The following is a 6,720-nucleotide window of genomic DNA, read 5'->3' as shown; positions in this document are numbered from 1 at the left end:
GAAGGGACAGACTCCAGACACAGGGTTCCTATGTGCACATGAACTCTAACCCTGTCGCTCAGGCCCCAGCGGCTGACCGGACGACTGTAACTCTGTCCTTAGGGAGGAGTGGGCACATGGGCAAGTCCCTGGATTCTGGCAGAACCTTCTGAGACGAGCAGGAAGCCTCCACGTGACAGGAGATATGACAGCTAGGATACACAGGGACTGTGGGCGGTCACTGTTCCTTCTGAAGAACTGCCAGGATCTGAGGGATCTGCGCACTGCTCCTCCCACCTCAGAGAAGTAGCTCCTCTTCGGGGCTTGTCTGTGTAGGGCATGACAGGGTCTGTGGCCAAGTAAGGAGAAGAGTCCTAAGTGGCTGGGTGAGGGTGTTGTAGTCAGGAGGTACAGAGCTGGGAGAAAGACAGAAGGGGGAGGGGTCCCTCGAGGTTTATCTCAGCATGTCACTTGAGGGAAGAGTGGCCCCATTGCCCTTGTCTTGCTGTCACCTGGCTCTGACCCTTACCCAAGGCTCACCTAGTGGGAGATGCTCTGGACCTCATCCCAAGCTTCACTGGGTGTCATGTGAGACCCACAGGACAGGCCATGAGGCTCAGGAACTTGGTCCACTTACCACCTCAAACTCCCACATGTCCCTTCAAGAGCTGGCCTAAATCCAGTTCCTGGAAGCCTGGACTCCTTCCTTCTTCCCTCTTATCTGGGAACACTGAATGTCCCCACACATGGCTTCCCATCCCCCTGCTGTATGGACAGGTGTGGGGGAAGAGAAGCTTCCTCAGCCTCCTTCAGAAATAACCAAGGGCGAACAGACATCACCTCCACTCCAGGCCCACATGCTCCATTGGATGGGAGCATCCTGGGAACTCATTACAGAGAGGCTCAGGGTCATTTGCCCAGCAACCTGCACTATCCACCCCTGGCTCAGTCCTGTACTGAGGGCTCACTGCTTCTCCCAAGGCCTGCTGGGATAGTTTAGCCCATACTGGGCCCTGCAGCCCCCTTTGGTCTAACCTGTGGGATTCCTTATTTGGTGCAATGGGCATGGATATAAAAGGAATTCAGGAAAAATAGACAGAGCAGGGGCCTTAACTACCCTGTGGTGGGCCTCTGTCCTTATCTGAGGGCCTGGCTTTTTGGATCCCAGAGAAGAGAAAACAGGAAAAAAAGGGGGAAAGGATGAGAAAAGTCCAGCCCAATGAGGGAGGAGCAGAGCACTTGGAGGACTCAGGTCAGGGCAGTGACCAGGAAGACTGCTGGGCTTGTAGCTGCCTGGCTTAGAAGACGCCACAACAAATGCCTGCAATCGGGTGTTAGACCTCCAAACCAGGACCTAGGCCTGAAACCTTCAGAAAGACTCCAACTGAGACCAAGATGCCCAGGGGCCTCCAACAAGGTGGAGAGGCTACAAAAGCCAACCGGACGAGGTCAGTCAGACCCGTATGCCTCTTCTGTTAACTGTCCTGACTACACCCTGACCTTACCCTGTCCCATGCCCCAGGATGCAGATAGTTTCAGGCTCCACCCCTACTCAAGGGAGTAACACCCTTCCCACAAGACCCTGGGTTAATTCACTATCTTCCTATCTTCACCCACTCAACAGAAATCCCTGTGCAGGACCCAGCGGGACCAGTAATAGAAAAGGGCTGACAGTGGCTGTGAATGGGAGACACAGATCCAGTTTTGGGCTCACGGTTCGACGAAGGGTCTTGTCACCATCAGTGTCTCCAAGGGGGCTTTACCAGGCTGCTTGACCTGGGCCTGGGGACTTTAAAGATGCTTACAGATTCTACTCAAACAAAGCCTCTGAAACTTAACCCTAAAGAAAGAGGGGCTCAGGACCCCAACTCCTCATCCTTGGTTTGGAGGTCTCTGTTTCCAGAGCATTCTCTAACAACCCATAGACGTGGCTTACTCTTGACACCTGCTTCTTGGGTCTGACAGTGCTGAGGTGTCTTAGTGACAGCTAAAAATTGTTGGTAACAGCCACTCATCCAGAGTAAAGACCCCCTTTCTAGTCCCTACCAAGCTCCCCATCATGGACAAGGGAATCAGATGCCCCTTGAACGCTCACACATGGCTCTGAGCCTCTCCTGGTCACTGCAGGGATAGATTCTCCCTCCCAACAGCTTCCTCCATGACCACACCCTGGTATATCCCACACGCACGGCACATGTTGGGAAGCACCCACACTTCCCTGCCACCCACAGATGGAGTCATGAAGGTGAGGTTTGGCCCCAGCTGACCAGAGAGAAGGCAGGCATTTATATAACCTGGGAATCTCACTGGAACATACACACACACACACACACACACACACACACACACACACACTATAATATCTTAAAACTTAAGATTCATACATGTTTATAAGTTAGAGTGTTTCAACATTCAATACTTCCCTAGGAATATATTTTTAAACTGCCAAAATCAATACCAAGGAGTAAAAAGCATAAAAATGGCCAATTACCACAGAAGGTCTTTAGGATTTGTCACCTCTAAATGACTGCCAGATATAAGAGAATTCAAAAATGAGTTCTTTTAAAATGGAGAAATGGGTAATATCTATGTCATCTAAACTCTTCCAGAGTGCTATGCGAACACTGGGTTGATTCTGTGTTTTTTAACCAATATTCTGAAGTAAACATGATCCTGACACCGAAACTGGGACAGAGATAGCTATCCTGTCGACGCATGCTCACATGACAGCCACAGACTGGGTTAATTTGTAATGGCAGACATCAGAGTCCTGGGTAAAATCTCAGCAGATGGAGCTCAGAACCATAGTGTGGTCTAACACGATCGGTATTTGGCTTTACTCCTGTTTCTCTGATCTACGCTACAGCAATGGAGGGAGCCAAGGTCTGAGTCCAAGAAATTTGGACACAGTGTCTACTTTGTGTGGTCCTAAATGCCCCCTCAGGAAGCAGAGAGAGCCAGCAAAGCTAGTGTGCACAACTTATAAAAATACAATATGAAAGGGCTGCCATTTAGATTCCTGCAGTTTGCCGGCAACTTGTGGCTGGCTGGATCAAGCCCACTGGATTGATAACTTGGCATTTTTCTACCTTTAGGAGATTTTTTTTTGTTGGTTTGGTTTGGTTTTTGAAACAGCAGCTTTCTAGGTAGCTGAGGCTAGCCTTGCAGTTGTCATGTAGCTCAAGCTGGCCCCTGCTTTGGCCTAAATCCTGGGATTATCAGACAGGGTGCCACACTAGCCTGAAGCTCTTGGGTGTTTTGTGGGAATTGGGATGGACCCAGGGTCTTGGGCTTGCTCTATCACTGAGCCATCTTCCCAGCCAATTTCACTTTTAAAAGAAATGAGAACAAGGTCTTATTACGTTTTCCAGTCTGGTCTTAAGCTCACTTGTAGCATAGACAGGTCTGGAACTTGTCGTTTTACTGCCTCAGCCTCCTAAGTAGCTGGGATGATAGATAGGCATATGTCACCAGACCTGTCTTGTTTTGTGTTTTTTAAAGTGTTTGCCCTTTCTCCCTTCTTCCTACAAGGCTTGATTGCAGCTGATTCTAAAATTAAGAATCCTGACAGAAGTCTGTTTTTGTCAACATGTGTGATCCCTGTCCTAGTTAGTGTCTTGTCAGATTTACATAGAGTCCTTTTAGAAGAGGGGACCTCAACTGAGAAAATTTCCCCGCAAAACTGGCCAATGGGCAAGCCTGTGTGTGGGGTAGGGGTCGGGGCGTTTGTTGATTGATAATTAATGTGGGAGAGCCCAGCTCATTGCCAACCCTGAGCAAGTGCTCCTGGGTGGTACAAGAAAGCAGGTTGAAAAAGCCATGGGAAGTGAGCAAGCCAGAAAGCATCACTCTTTCATGGTTTGTGCTTAAGTTTCTGCCTTCAGGTTCCTGCCTTCTGGTTCCTGCCTTCAGGTTCCTGCTTAAGTTCCTGTCCTGACTTCCCTCAGGAATAGCCACTGACCTGAGAGTTGTGAACAGAAAGAAACCCTTTCCTCCCCAAGTTGCTTTTGGTCATAGTGTTTGATCTCAGCAATAGAAGAGTAATTAAGGCAGCCCTCAAACTTCAGGACGAATACATTTGACAACCACTTTCTGGTCTCAAGGAACTCCAACCTCAGGCAGCAAGAGGTCTTAGCCTCATTCCACCAGCTGTCAGTGAACATAGAGACCATGGGGCGGGGCAGGGGGAGGCAGGACTTTGTTTCCTCAGGGCTATTTCAGAGGTGGGGGTTTTTTGGGTTGGTTTTTGGGTGCTTGTTGTTCTTGGTGGTAGTTTTGTTGGTGTTATTGTTTTGCTTTGTTTTGTTTTCTTTGTTTTTGATATATGCCATCATTTCTGAGTCACACTCATTGTCTCTTTTGCTTTTTCAGTGCAACTAAAGACTATTGATGAATAATTTGCACAGGTTACATCCCTCTCCTTTATGTGTAGTTTGACAAGTTTTAAAAATGTAGATAAATATAAATATACCCCTGCAATAAAAATGTGGGGAAAATCCGTTGCTCTCAAAATTCTCTCTTGGGGATCAACAATTAAAAGCACTTACTCTCCCAGAGGATCCAGGTTCAATTCCTAGCACCTACATGGTTAAGCACATTATTTTTAGCTCCTGTTCCAGGAGACCAAGGTGTCATTGACACTGAATGAACATGGCTCCTGTACATTCAGACACAACACTCATGCACATAAAATGCAAACAAAAAAACCTACTCCTCTCTTGCTTCTACTGTGGGAGTCTTTCTGGAATAAGCACTCTGACACCAGTGGGGGTGGAAGAGAGGAGACATCTGGACCAAAGCCAGGACAGCTCCCAGCAGGCCTTGGCATTGGCCCAGCCTGTGTCCCCATTTTATATCTAGACCACAAGGTGGAGCTAGTGAGACTTTACTGATACGTGGCTGTCAGCAAGAAGCCTGTGTAGCAGGTTAAGGGCAACAGCCCATCCGTCCAACTATTTCTCCAGGTGCTTCTATTCCAGATAGGCAAGTGAAGCCATGTTTGGCGCTGGGCATTCTAACAGTACTTTAAGTGAATCACTAAATAAACCAATGAATCGGTGTCTAATAATTCTTTTTATCTAATCCTGTGGCATTTTCTTGTAGTCAGTCTCACAGTCACAGACCCCTGAAGTTACTGAGTTCTTCTCTGTCCCCGTAGTTTTGCCTTTCATGGGATCTCCTCAAATAGAGCCATATAGTATGCAGCCCCTCCCCCCAATTTCGTTTACAAAATATGCTTTTGATTTTAATTTTAATTTTGATATTGTAAATTGAAATAATCTTGCTGTATATATTATGGGGGTATGAAGTGAGGTACTTGGTGATTCATGAACATGAGAGAACAATTAATTCAAGTTCATTAACATAGTCATTCTGTCAAACACTAATCTTGTGATGAGACCATCCAAATGCACTTTCTTGGTGACTTTTGTTTGCTTTTTTGGTCAAGGCCTCTAGCCTAGGCTAGGCTTGAACTTGCTATGTAGCCAAGGATTACAATGAATTTCTGTCCTTGTGCCTCGACCTCCCAAGCCAGCTAACTACAGTCATGTGCAGTCAACCCCAGCTTCTACAATGCATGAGGACTGAGCCTAGGTCTTTATGCATGCTGGGTAAGCACTCTGCCCACTGAGCCACAGTTCTTCATGATTTTGGAATGTGCATTTGCCAAGGATCAGCCTCAGCTTGGAGAAGGGTTTTGAGAAGGGGTGTCTGGGAGCTAATTCAAGCTGACGACCTGTGTTCTGCAAGATACAGCTTTTCTAGTCTTCTTGAATACTGCTTTCTCTCTGGAGATTTCTCTGTCTATGCTTGCTTGCTATTCTAAAAGATCTCTCTGTCCATGTCTTGCTTGTGTGCCTGCTCACGCGTGCATGTGCATTCGTGCGTGTGTGCACATGTATGTGTGTGCTCGCACATGTGTATGCACACATGTGTCAGTTCTCCAAGCACTTCTCTTTTTATCCTAAAAAATATTCTCTGGACAGCTCATCTCCTGCAGAACACAGGTCCAGTCTTTTATTTTACATTTCAATCCAGCCATTTCTCCAGGTTTCCTTTTATCTTTTGAATCAGCAACTAGTGACCCCTTTGGTTCTTTGGAGACAGCAAGCATGTATTTTCTTTCTTAACATTGCAAACAGTTCAGAGCTCCATCTGCCTTTGTTAAGCACAGACAATAAACTAGTTAGGTGGGACCCTGCCCTGAAATTTTCACTTCCACCACACCTGGGCCTGAATTTGCTGTGTCCCAGGCTGACCTTAAACTCGGGAATCTGCCTGCATTTCCATCTGCCTGATTTTGTATCTTTCTGAAAATATGGCTCTTAGTGTAGCTACCTCTGTTCCTTTCAATTCCTGAAGCCCCTCATAGTTCATATTGCATCCTTATATTTTTGCATAGTTGAGAAATTAAACATTACCTAAATGTATTTAGAGCTCTTTCCCATAGCTTTAAGTGCTGTCCTGAAGGTTACCAGTGTTTACCATTTTGCTCAGACATAGCCACACCTTCTATTCCTGGACAAACAAGCCTTATGCCCATGGGAGCCACACTTCTGGAGTCTCACACAGGGCCCCGTCCGAGGCACAGGAACCATGTCACTTTGTCCCCCACCAGCCTTGGTTGGCATACATTTCAATTTAATATATTTGCTATGTTATGTACTTATCACAAAGCAAAACTACATTTCTTCTGGAAGCGAGGCTTTTGAGGCTCATTCATGTCCATTGTGTAGATCA

Source organism: Micromys minutus (genome assembly GCF_963924665.1).
Source record: "Micromys minutus genome assembly, chromosome: 16".
Taxonomy (NCBI): Eukaryota; Metazoa; Chordata; class Mammalia; order Rodentia; family Muridae; genus Micromys; species Micromys minutus.
The sequence above is the reverse complement of the archived record's forward strand: the minus strand, read 5'-3'. Positions refer to the sequence as shown.